The sequence below is a fragment of the Schistocerca cancellata genome, chromosome 4 (genome assembly GCF_023864275.1).
Source record: "Schistocerca cancellata isolate TAMUIC-IGC-003103 chromosome 4, iqSchCanc2.1, whole genome shotgun sequence".
Lineage (NCBI taxonomy): Eukaryota > Metazoa > Arthropoda > Insecta > Orthoptera > Acrididae > Schistocerca > Schistocerca cancellata.
Genome location: NC_064629.1, coordinates 767,958,076 through 767,972,261, shown reverse-complemented (window position 1 = coordinate 767,972,261; position 14,186 = coordinate 767,958,076).

Here is a 14,186-nt window from a genome sequence, read left to right as displayed (position 1 = left end):
TTGTAGATTAATGAATGTAAATGCTACAGACGTACGAGTCGATGAAGATACAATGATTAGTAACAGGCACATTCATAAGGGTAGTAAACCAAATGTTATTTGGGAAAAAAATCTAAAAATTTGCTGAAAACTGTGAATATAACATAAATAGTACTTACGAAGTAACATTGGGTGGCCTACGGGAAATAGCAGATTTCCGGTTGGCCACACTGCTAATAGGTAGACGTGTTCGAGCCATCTTCAGCTTTATACCATTGAGTTCAGTGTGGAACTCATCCAGTGTAGGTGCGTACTGTGCCAATATCGTGTGGAGAGCGTTCTAGCTGTCCAACGCGCTAAGTGCTTGAGAAGAGACAGCCATTTCTGTGTTCCACGCAGGACAACATCCATGTAGGTAAAATAATAGAGCGAGACACGTTCGGTAAGCTATGTAAAGTGCAAGGGACCTGAAATAACAGTTATAAAGCAGGAATATATCCGAGTAGCTCATGCAGCTCTGCTACGAAGCCCACAGCTATCTGTCAGTCGAAACTGCAGAAAGCTACAAGTGCCTGACAGGTGTTAGCAGAGGGTTGTGAAAAACATTTAAAGAAACATCTTTATAATCTGCGAGAGGTTGGTTGGTTTGTGGGGTTGAAGGGACCAGACTGCAAAGGTCATCGGTTCCTTTTTCCACGACCATGAAACACCCATAGGGAATAAAAACAAGCAACGGAGGTGATAAGGGACGACACAGGACAAGAAAGACACAGACAAAGACCAGAAAAAAGGAATTAAAAGCACACAGAATTTTACAGTAGTTAGCCGACCATGGAAACGAAAAACGTAAAAGCCAACCACCAAGAGACACACTAAAAACCCCAATCGAAAGCCGTAGGCCGAAGGACAGACTCAACACACAAAAGAGACAGACCTTCAGATTGAGCGATAAAAGGTGTTTGAGCATCGTAGAAGCGGAACTCTGAGCATAAAGCTCTGGTAAGAGTTCTGCAATTGTGTCTGATTCAGTACAGACTGGTCCATTCAGGGAAAGCCCAGATACGCTGATAAGGTCTGATATCCATAGAGTCACCTAACCCTGGTCCAGACCTGCGATGGAGAGGTACGGATGCCAATGGTGGAGACATACCTTTCCCAGCACTCCTGCTTCCGTCGGCGAATAAGGCGTCGGGCTCGGGCATGGAGCCGCTTAAAAGTAAGAAGGTGTTCCAGTGATGGGTGCCGCGTATGACGTTGGAGGGCCCACCGGCGATCCCAAATCGCCTCAGCGATCTCCAGTGACTATCATGGCACTGTCCTCCGCTGAGGGGACCCGGAACAGCAGGGAATTGCAGATTCCGCTACAGAAACGATGCCGGTGGTTATCGTGTGAACCACCACATCAATGTCGTCATGAGAAAGGGGCTCAATAGTGACAATGGAGGAGAACGAGACCCAGTCAGCCTTATTCAAAGCCCATCTGGGGAGGCGCCCAGAAGAGTGACGCTGTGGCAGTGACAGAAAGTTCAGAAAATGGTCACTATCGCACAGGTCCTCATGCACACTCCATTGGCCAAATGGTCGAAGTCCAGGGCTGCAGACCGAAAGGTCGATGGCTTCGTACGTGCCATGTGCTACACTGAAATGTGTGGAGTCACCATTATTTAAGAGAGAAAGGTCGAGCTGTGCCAACACGTGCTCAACAACAGTGCCTCGGCCTGTTGCCACCAATCCACCCCACAAAAGGTTATGGGCGTTATGAGCCAGTCATATACAGTAACAGAAAAGGTGGCGGCAGTTGGGCTATCACCGCAGCCAGTACATGCTGTGGGACATCACCATCCGGCGGCAGATAGATACTGTAGACAGTAACAGCCTGCGGTGTATTCTCCCAAACAGCGACAGCCTCTAAAGGTGTTTGAAGAGGTACACACTCGCTGTAAAGAGAGTGAAGAACATAGACGCAGACTCCACCAGAGATAAACTGCCCGATTCTTATAATAACCCCGATAGCCACGGAGGGCGGGGGTTCGCATCGCCGGAAACCAAGTTTCCTGAAGAGCAATGCAGAAAAAAGGGTGAAGGCTGACAAATAGTCGGAGCTCAGCAAGGTGATGGAAAAAACCGTTGCAATTCCACTGGAAAATTACACTGTCCACAGCCGGAAAAGGCGTGAAGGGACTGAGGAGGCAGAACACGCCACTGGGTCATATACCGCCACCGAAGGAGAGCCAGAATCGAGAACCATTGCGTCCGAGGTAGGGGCGAGATTGAGGTCGTCGGGGGACGCCAAAATCTGCCAATCGTCCTCAGACGCAGAGCTGGTAGTAACAGGTGGCACACAGGGAACCTGAACCTCTTCCTTCTTACCCAGCTTTTTCTTCTTCTTGCTCTTCTTCTCCACCACCTGCTTGATTAAATTTAACCAGTTTCATTGCGGGTCATCCGACCTGATGCCACCCACTCCGACCAGGGGCTCTCCCCACGGGCGCCACCCAGCCTCAGCAAGGGCCACCTGGCGGGATGGCCATTGTCTGGAGTCCTGGTGCCCCAAAAAGGATGGGCACCTACTCCTTAGCATACGCGGGGAGATCTCATCTCTAGCATCAGCAGTGCGATCCCTGTGTTGTCAGGGGGCTATACATGATACATGACAACCCCACCACGACGGACTGGCTACCGCGCTGTATTTCGGGTGCCGAAATGGTCCAGAATTGTCTTGGGCGGGGAGGATGGGACGGCGCAGGAGACGATAAGAAGGAAATCCATAATACATCGGATGCAAAGCCCGCTATACGACAATAAGTAGCATGTAAGATCTTGGTGCACGATGGACAAACAAAAAACACCACGTAAGGCGTCCTTCCCCAAATGGCACGCACTGTCAAACCCGAGAGGGGACCATCACAGAAAAGCCGAAACGTTGGGTACTCCTTTTACTCGCCTCTTACGACAGGCAGGAATATCGCGGGCAGTTTCAAACCCCCGAACCCGCAGGGGGGAATCTGCGAGAGGCTCAACAGTTACAGCTTAGAGATAAAGCGAGTAGGCGCAATTTCTGCACAACATTACAGAATAGAACTGACCAGGATGACGCATTTCGAAAAAATCTTGCTATATCTGAAGATACAAACTTTCGTCTAATTGGGTTTGTCAATAAACAAAACTTCCGATGTTTTTCAGACACAAACCATGGTTAGCAAAACCTCATGATCTCTCAGCCCCTGTTGTTTTCGTGTGGGATCACTGTTTTTACGGCCACTCCACAATATTTATGAGTCGAAAGCCGCAACTTGGGAAGAGAGTGAGAGGCAATTTCTCAATAAATGACTGAGAACGTAACGAGAAGCTTCCGCGAACATTTTCAGCAGTGCATCGTCAAAGATGAAAACCATTTGAGTGATGTACTTTTTAAGAAATAAGGATTTGTGTTTGGGTTTTCGGTAATGCCAACGCGTGTAGAACTACAGTGAAGCGCCAAAGAAATTGGTGTACGAATGCGTATTCAAATACAGGGATAGCCGGCCGGGGTGGCCAAGCGGTTAAAGGCGCTACAGTCTGGTCCGCGCGGCTGCTACGGTCGCAGGTTCGAATCCTGCCTCGGGCATGGATGTGTGTGATGTCCTTAGGTTAGTTACGTTTAAGTAGTTCTAAGTTCTATGGGACTGATGACCTTAGAAGTTAAGTCCCATAGTGCTCAGAGTCATTAGAACCATTTTTGAATACAGGGATATGTAAACAGGTAGAATAGGGCGATGCCGTCGGCAACGCCTATATAAGTCGTTAGATCGGTTACAGATGTTACAACGGCAGGTTATCAAGATTTAAGTGAGTTTGGACGTGGTGTCATAGCCAGCGCACGAGCTACGGGACACAGCATCTCCGATGTAGCGATGAAGAGGGGTTGTCCTATACGATCATTCCACGAGTGTACCGTGAATATCAGCAATCCGGTAAAATATCAAATCTGTGACATCGCTGCGGCCGGAAAAGGTACCAGCAACAACGGGACCAACGATGACGAATCGTTCGGCGTGACAGAATTGCAACCCTTTCTCGAATTGCTGCACATTTCAGTGCTGAGCTATCAACAAGTGTGAGCGTGCGAACCAATCAACGAAACATCATCGATATGGGCTTTCGGAGCCGAAGGTCCACTTGTGTACCTTTTATGACTGCACGACAGAAAGATTTACGCCTCGCCTTGGCCCGTCAACATCGACATTGGACTGTTGATGGCTGGAAACATGTTGCCTGGTCGGACGAGTCTCGTTTCAAATTGTACCGAGCGGATGGACGTGTAGGGGTATGGAGACAACCTCATGAATCCATGGAACCTGCATGTAAGCAGGGGACTGTTCAAGCTGGTGGAGGCTCTGTAATGGTGTGGGGCGTGTTCAGTTGGAGTTATATGGGATCCCCCTTACGTCTAGATACGATTCTGACAGGTGAAAAATACGTAAGCATCCTGTCTGATCACCTGAATCAATGTCCACTGTTCATTCCGACGGACTTGGGCTATTCCAGCAGGACAATGCGACACCCCACACGTCTAGAATTGCCACAGAGTGGCTCCACGGACACTCTTCTGAGTTAAACCCTTCCGCTGGCCACGATACGTCCCAGATATGAACATTATTGAGCATGTCTGGGATGCCTTGCAACGTGCTGTTCAGCTGAGATCTTCACCCGCTCATACTCTCACGGATTTATGGACAGCCCTGGAGGATTCATGGTGTCAGTTCCCTCCAGCACTACTTCAGACATCAGTCGAGTCTATGCGACGTAGTATTGCGCCTCTTCTGCGTGCTCTCGGAGGCCCTACACGATATTAGGCAGGTGTACCAGTTTCTTTGACTCTTTAGTGTGTTATCTATAAGTTATATTGATATAAATACACGCTAAACCTTCTAATAACCAACCGAAATTGTAATTATTTCCTTCCGTCACCCTGTATATCCCAAAAGAATAATCGCTCTGTTGCTGTACTTCCTCCCCTTATTCAACATCGAAGTGCAAATGTGGCATTTCGATGAAGACATTAAAGTCCAGCACACTTGAGAATTCCACTTTGTGTACATGTTACATCATTTTCAATCCATCCACTCAGTGGTAATCGAATATTAAGAGCCACAGTGATCACATTGCCCCGATCTTTGCCACGAAGTGTTCCATACCACTGTGTTTCTACCACTTCATTAAAACTCCACATTTACACTTCGATGACGAATAAGGGACGAATGTATAATACGGTACTGTTTCTCACACCCAAACCTCTAGTTGTGGGACACTCAGATACACTGAACGCCGTATGTCGTTACGAGTTGGTAAAAAAAAGTTGGTGGAGTGTGAGTTCGTGATGCCTAAGGCTCCACGTTCAAACCGCACTGACGACAACTTATTGTAACTGTTTATGTGTGAAATTGTTATATGAGAGAACATTTTCCTGACAAGTAAAAGGACTTTTCGGAAATTGAAGTAATTTTCTTTTGACAGTCTGCTTTCGCTTCGTTAGTTGAAACTGGTAAACCTATAGAGAACATCTGTATAGATAGGTGTGGTGTTCTGTCACACATGTGCTTGTTACTTTCAACTAACGAAGAGAAAGCAGACTGCCAAAAGAACATTGCTACAAACTTCGAAAAGTCGTATTATGTGTCAGAAAAATGTTCTGCAATTCGACCGTTTCACCCGTAACGGTTAAAAATTGTTATTAGTGTTTTTTTATCTTGGATTTCCCCCTTATCGCGAGCGGTCGCCGTACCTTCTTTATTTTTTTTAAGTACTTTATCGATTTGTTTTGTTATGTGATTAGATCACATAGGATGCCCTCCAGGCAAAAAATGATGACGTGTAATTAGCATGAATGACAAAGAAAACACAAATGGAATTAATCAAGTGCCCTCCTGGCGGAACAAACAAAATGGAACCAGCGCCCCGCCAACTTGTGGGTAGACGCACTCAGCACCCCAAGGCAGTCAGGCACGTTCCAGGCACGTCTTCGCCAAGAATAGTCCACTTTGCCGGTACGTTGGACCTATTCCTGGTATTACTGGGGTCTGAACGCGAGCCCTTTCATACGTCATCCTCAAACTCTACCAACTCACCAATGCGAGACCTACAGAACAATTACTCACACAAATCACACATGTGAGACCCACAGATCAGTACTGACAGATACGCTTTTCTTGTGATCCGTAGTTCTGGAGTTACTTTTAATTACCTTTTAGGCATGTCCCATTAGACAACAGACGCGCGCTGTCAGTGAGACTACAGCGCGCGTACGGGATAACCACTTTTTGCCGAATAATCAAAGTCCTTATATTTTTACTTTCCATTACTTAAATGAGAGATACAGTTACTAATAATTAACTGTCTGAGTATCAGCCAGTTATACTGACAAATAACGAACTTATAAACAATTTAATTTTTGATAGACTAAGTCTCATGTATAAGAACTTTAACTTTGCTGCCTTAATCTCCAACCGCTGACGTCATCAACCGCACATAGAACAAACTAAATCGGTGTTTTGGCTGATACTCTATCGACTTACAACGTTTGGTACCTATCTGAGAGTCTGACTTCTGAAGGCTTGGGTGTCATTGGCATAAACGTTTGTAGCCTTTGGATTCGTTAACTTTCAAATATATGAATAGACTGCACACAAATACAGAATTTTACAGATAAAAGATCTTGATGGATAGTATAATAGACAAATGGTTCAAATGGCTCTGAGAACTATGGGACTTAACATCTGAGGTCATCAGTCCCCCGTATAAGAGACACATATTCGTATTACAATATCATTTTCATAACGGCTTAGCCTTTATAGCTGGGGTGCTTCCCTTGTATGTAGGGAGGCCATTATTGTGAGCCAGCGAAGAGTGTACCCACTTGAATTAACAATGGTTGCCCATATTATCAGTTCTAGATACCAATAGCGGAAGAAGGAGACTGCAAGTCCAATTCTGTGCGCTGCGTTGCTAAATGTCTTCAAGCCTGGGGCGAGGTAGACGGTCGGGCGGCGGCTCGCAAAATGCACGACGCACCGCCATGTTCGCTGCGCCTCTAATTATTGGCTGGCACCGTGCCTTTGCCATTTATTATGCTTAGGCCGCTGTCTTCTGGCTCTCATATTTTCTCTCCAGTGGAAGCATGAGGAAGCAACGGGGAAGGTGTCAGTTTCTTATGAATAAATATATTTGTGATCGTTTGCTGAGATATTCCCTGCGACAAGTGAAAGCACTGAATGCGGTGATTTTTGTGAGAATAGAGCTTCGAATGAGATTCATGCCAGCGTTGATTCTCTAACTCACGCTATATCACCCACAGGAAATGATGGAAAATAATTCTGAGTCAGTGTACAACCTCTGCAGAGAACGCAAGAGTCGCTTCTGATCTTCAATAGAGCGAAATACAAGAAATTGAAGATAATTCCTTCACATAAAAGGTAATTACACAGACTGCTGTGTTGACAGCTAAGTGTCATTGCTTATGAAACTTACTTCTGGACTATTCGGCTTTTGTAGTGTAACATTCGTGGATACTGGAACAGGAGTCGTACTTCCCTCAAATGGTTCAAATGGTTCTGAGCACTATGGGACTTCACATATGAGGTCATCATTCCCCTAGACTTAGAACTACTTAAACCTAACTAACCTAAGGACATCACACACATCCATGCCCGAGGCTGGATTCGAACCTGCAACCGCAGCAGCAGCGCGGTTCCGGACTGAAGCGCCTACAACCGCTCGGCCACAGCGACCGGCTAGTACTTCCCTAAATAACGGTACAGGGTGCACAACTTGTGAAAACGTTTTAGTTCTTTCCTAAATAAATGTACTTACAAACAAAAAATGAGAAGATATACGTACTAACACTTTTTACGCGTGAAAAGAATAGGACCTTAGCAGGACTTGTAAGGGCAGAGCGGTGAATGTCAGCAGAAGTATCATGTTAGAATGCAGGCTACCACCAGATTAGCATGAAGGAAAATCAATCAGTTGGCCTCGTTCATATAAAACAAGTGAGAAAGTACCTATACCGTTCAAAATACCATAGCTACGAGGCAGAAGTTATGCTGAATAACACGTTAAAAGAAGACTAATGGAAAATTTACGGGTACTCTGCACTCGACACCGATAACCAATTCGGGTTTAAGACTACTTACTTGAAATTAGCATAACACAAAAGTTGCTGTAGGATCGTGCCTCATCAGCAGTTTTAAGAACTGGCAACTGAGCGAAAGGGGATCGCTGTAGAAATACACTGAACTTATCAGGTTAACGAGAGCTATCCCTGAAACGTGAACTACAGATAGGATAGTGAGTCAAAACCGAAGCCTCGGACTTACCATTACGCAAAACTTTCAGTAAAAAATGATATCGATATCAATAATATTCGTCATTAGAATGAAATACGAAGAATCAGGCGCGAGCATAAGGCGTTCAATTAAGTAACAGTGAAAATAGTTACGGATCGTTCCATTTGCGTAAACATCCTCGAGTTTTCATCGATGTTAATTTGAATGGAGCTATAACAATTTTTCTTGTTGTTCCCATTCCATCTAGAGTCTATACAATATGCAATGTAAATTATGGTTACGTGTAAATGCCATTCATCAGAAGTGAAACCAATGTTGATGAATATTTAGGAAAAACTTGGAGAGTGGTAAGATGAATCGCGCACAATGGAGTGCATGAAACCGGATTGTACCGCAAAAAGATACTGTAAGACGTTCGTCAACGTAGATCTACCAAATAGGTACTACGTACTGTGCTAATACGATACAATAAAAAAAAAGGCAGCGTGTTGCCCACGCTGTGAGCCATATTTTTAACGACACTGGCGAAACTGTCTCCCACACGCCCCTCTCCTAACAATCTGTACGGAACTGATCTCATTCCACAAGACTTTAATTCATTCTCCCATTTAAATACATCCAAGCAATCTACGGATGTAAATAATTGGTTTAGATTACATAACATTGTTGACGTTTAGTGTTCGAAAGGCAATTCACTGAACTGCAGGACTTGACTATAGAAAGTGCCTTGTGAGGCAGAGCATATGTAGTGCTGCAGACAGGTCTGCTCCTGACACTCAGCAGAAACTAAGACCGAGACAGAGACGCCGAACGAATCTTCAGCTGTAGGGCAACTACATATACTTCCTGTTTTAGCTCTGCACAGAGGACTAAGAGTAGGAAAATTGTCGTTCAGCGGCTTTCTCATCGCCTCTTTCCCCGTTTCCATCTGCCTTCATAGTTTGCAAAATGTAACGACGCTACACACTTGTGCAGTGTCACCAATCTGCTAAAACGTCAATAGCGAAACGTCGTATATGAACACCTTAGGCCTCCTTCTATGGCTCTTGCCATTTTGATCTTGTATTCGCAAGTGTGGTGCATCATGGGCAGGACACACTACAGTTCTAAGCGCCACCATTCATACGCTATTGACATGCGATGAGAACTTACTTACCTGCAATCGTGGACGCAGATATGTGTGCTAGGCTTAAGTCTCCACGACTCTGCCAGACGCAGCTCATGGTAAGGAAATGCTGAAGTATACACGACACTTTTACACTGAACCATCTATATACATTTGTGTCACAAAGGCAAACCGTTAGACTAGAGGTTTCGTCTGATCGCACATACGTTAATTTTACTTGAATTCTTGATTTAAATATTGCATGGAATAAAAAATATTTTTTCTGTTTTAATTGTGAAAGTTAGCGCATTCAGTGATTCAGCGTAGCATGGCTTTGACAATAGCTTTTTAGGTGTCCAGGGGTGTGTGGCACCAGACATATACGTACACGTCACGCAAATCCCGAAAATTTCGACTACAAGTTTGTGGTCGCGGAATTGGCGCCCAGTAGTACCCCAGATATATTTCACCGGGTTCAGATCAGGAAAATCTGTCTTCCAAGACATAAGACTGAGTTCACCACCATGCTCCTCAAATCCTTGTATCACCATCCTCGCTTCGTGACACGGACAGTTATCCTGCTGAAAGACGCCATCGTCAAGGGAAAGGCATCACGCATCCTCGTAGACAGATGGTCCGCAGTCATGTTCACATAGACCACAGATCTCATGATGTCTTCGATTACTACCACAGGTACCATGGAAGCCCAGGAGAATGTCTTCCATAACATAATACTATCTAACCTTCCGGCGGCCGTCGCGCGGCCCATGTTAGGAGCAGCCGTTCCCCTAGATGACAGCATATCCAGGCACGATAACTGACTTAATGTGTAACGAAGAACAAGATTCGTCCGATAAAGTGACACTTTTACATTTATGCTCGGTCAGGTCTCGATGTCTGTTTATGCGCTCGGCAGCAGTGGACGTTCAATGACCATCATTTGTACCCCAGAACATGTCGGGATACCGGGCACTGTACTTGCTGACAGCCTGGGCAGACAGGATACCGGTAAGCCAACTCTGGAGATCGGCCTGCCGAAGACTGATCTCCGATCGGCCTTACGTCGTAAAGTTGTCGCCATCTGGGATACTGAGTGGCGCATCCTCAGTACACCAAATAAACTCCGTGTTATGAAGGAGACAACGAATGTCCATCCCTGCGAGCCGCATCGTCTAAAGAGGATGCTGGAAAGCAGTCGTCATGATTTGGTGTCAAAGGGGCGCATTTCAGTGAGCGTGTGTATCTTGAAATGAGGTTGTTGGCGATTGCTGCACAAACAAGTTCTCCACGTGCGCGTACACCACCATTACTCTACCACGCAAATATAGGGGTTACACTCGTCTGGTATGAGACGTTCCCTCCAGGGGGGGGGGGGGTCCACTGGGGGACGAACTGCACAATAACCCCTGGGTTCGATGTGGGGCGGATGTGGGATGGGTGGACTGCTGTGTCCTGTTGTGAAGTTGTGAACCACTGAGGGCTACGGCGGGACGGCGATGACTCCACAGCGTAAACATTGTGGAGACATGCAGTGCCGCTGCCTACGATGACAAGCCCCAACCCCACATCGCGTGTGCTGAGAGTAAGGGTTTCCACCCGTATCTTGGGGATACGTCCAACGCTCACGAAATAACTGAACGCCGCCAGTAGTCGTTGTGCCATCACGGCCGTCATCGGGAAAATATGAACCAGGAGCGGTATGCTGGATGCCATGTGGCTGTTGATGAAGGTGACTCGTCGGACCATATCCAGTGCTCGTAATAAGTGCTCCGTCACGCCTGTTCGTACCGCCTGTAGAACGCGTATATAATTAATCGCCACCGTGAGAAGAATCAGTGTGGATAAAGAGAATGTCCAGCTATGTAAAAATGTTCATCGACTGCAGGGGTGATACAGTACCCTCCTGGAGGCCTCTACCTCTGTTCATCACTCCAGACTCGCCCAGGTTCATATGATTACACGCCGCCGTCCCGCATCGCACAATCTATTTCACAGCCAACTTCACCTCATGGTGATCTGGCCAGAAGGAACAGATCATCCAAATGTGCCCTCCAATGAAATGTGTGTCCTCGCAGCGTTATTACTGTGAGACAACAATTCACTCTGCTTATAAGTGATTCAAGAGCATATAAGATAGCTGAGAGCTAGCAACCCTGGCGGGCCGATTGCGAAACTGGCACGAGGCTCGCCACACATCCGTTAACTAGCACTTTGGATGATGCAACACGGAAAAGTCGCAGAACGCACTTCCATCATCGCCTTAAGGAAACTATGGCCCTCTGTGTCAAAATCGTGTTCAGAGCCCACTGCGATCAGGGGACCTCGAAGGCGACAGGCCTCTGTGAGGGATATCAGATCGCGATAGTCTTTAAGCGGCTTTGCATGTTATTAGCTTCTCCGATGGACGTTTGTTCCATAGAAAGTACTTGGGTCAACGCGGTCTTACGTCGTGCCGCCAGAAACCTTGTCAAGGTCTTAACGTCACTGTAGAACAAGGTTAGCGAGGTGTTATTCTCAATCCCTCGTCCCCTTGTGGGCTTGGGTTCAAATGGTTCAAATGGCTCTGAGCACTATGGGACTTAACAGCTGAGGTCATCACTCCCCTAGAACTTAGAACTACTTAAACCTAACTAACCTAAGGACATCACACACATCCATACCCGAGGCAGGATTCGAACCTGCGACCGTAGCGGTCGCGCGGTTCCGGACTGCGCGGTGGGCATGGGGATCGGGATAATCATGCCTTCAACAAGGAACGGAGGCTGTGGGACAGTAGACGACATCATTTTTTTGACACGTTGAGGTCCATCTAAGACTCATCAAATATTGAAAGTCCAAGTACAACTCCAAGGAATTCCGTCGGAACCAGGGGACGTGTTGTTAGTACCTTTTGCTATGGCTTCTTCGAAGCATTCGCAGGTAACTGGAATCATAAGAGATTCCACTGCTGGGCTCTCGAGGATATGCGATATTGAATGTGGCACATCAGCAGAAGCTTCACCATTGTAATGCTCCTCATGGTAGAACCGTTGGTAGTCGCGAACAAATGCATTCACAATGTCTGGCTGTGGAGTCAAACGGCGACCATGTGGCATGTCAAGAACGTGGGTCATCGTTCGTCATCCCTGTTGCATTTCTCGAAGAAAACGGTGCATAGACGGAGGTTCATCGCCGACCCGATCTTCACAACCTGCTAGCACCACGACACCTTCGAAACGACGCTGCGTATGTGAGATGGTCTTCACTTTGATGCCACGAATTAGCTCCTGCCGGTCAGGAGACGGTGGGCTTATCATACACTCTCAGAGCAACGGAAAGTAATAATCTGTCGTGTGCCGATGCCAAAGGAACCATCCTCTACCATACTGCGTCATCGTGGGCCGAAGTGACTGTATGGCGCATTCGAGTCACCGCTTCAGCATGGATTGATATCGCGACAGTCGTTGTTCACAGGTGGTCCATGTGTCCACTACGAGTCGACTACATTCCGGCTCCCGAAAATGCGCTACTTTCATTTTACAACAGCTACGACTCCTTCATATCTTCTGACAACAGAGAAAGACTGTGCCTATGTATGGGCTTTGATAGGAAAAGACTAACGACCATGTATCTGCCTCCATCGTCGCTACTGCTAGATCAGGCGAGACATACTTGCGATCGAAACGACTAGCAGAGTCACTGGTGATGTGTATCTGCTGGTCACCGTGCACCATTTCCCAAGTGTGTAGAAGACGTAGCTCCTGCACCAGAGTGCAGGACACGTGGTGTAATTGGGATATTGATCTTTCGGGTAAAGTACACTATTGAAGTTACCACCAAGGATACAGTTATCATAGGGTCCCAGGAAGAGAAGTGTGATATCCTCCAAACAGAAACGCGACCAGCTGCGCCTCTTGTCCGTGCCGTTAGGTCACAGATTTTTATAACCTGTGTATCTCACCAACCCTCTGGCAGACCGGAAATACGTCACCTCGTGTACCTCTATGCCACCTAGCACCAGTATAGCCGTACCACTACCAGCATTAATAGCAGGCGTAACGTACAATGCGTAACCGAAGAAGCCCGAAAATGTCTCCAAACGAACTGCTTGCACGAGTAGAATGTCCAAATCTTACATATCGCACAGCAATTGAAACTTCACTTTCTAACTGAGTGGAACCAATCCATTGGTCTACCACAAGTATACTGGCGCATGTACACTCATTGCAACAGATGGATGCAATTGTTCAACATCTTCTGCAGTGTCCATGCGCACGTCTTCCTACACATCACCAGAAATTAATTAACTATGGGCTGCTGAGGGCTCCGTTTCCAGCACAACCTCAGTCGTGGTCTCTTCTTCGTCATTATTCGCCGACAGAGATGGGCGGGAGACGGCATCATCCGCTAGCACTTTCAAGGGCTCAACGTTGGTGTTGGCGCTGCAGTGGCAGGGTAGCATTTTTCACCTCGGAAATCATCGTCAGGTTTTGTTACTTTTGACAGTGGTGTAACCATGTCCAGTCCAGTGTGTGGGCACAGGTTGCGTTAGGGACGTAAACAGAACGTCCGCACCACACGGCCCCTCGAGCCAAAGTAGACATGTTCTTTGCTGATATTCGCAGTCCCTCTCATCCCTTAGATCAGTTACAAAAGCGTAATGGAACTCATTTATAGTATCACACACCGTGATGTGTGCTGTGTTACCATCATAAGTAATTAATCTCCTCATTAACTTTACATGCAAAGTACCAAAATGGTATTTCCGTTTTGTGCATATTTTACGTTCAAAAATCAAT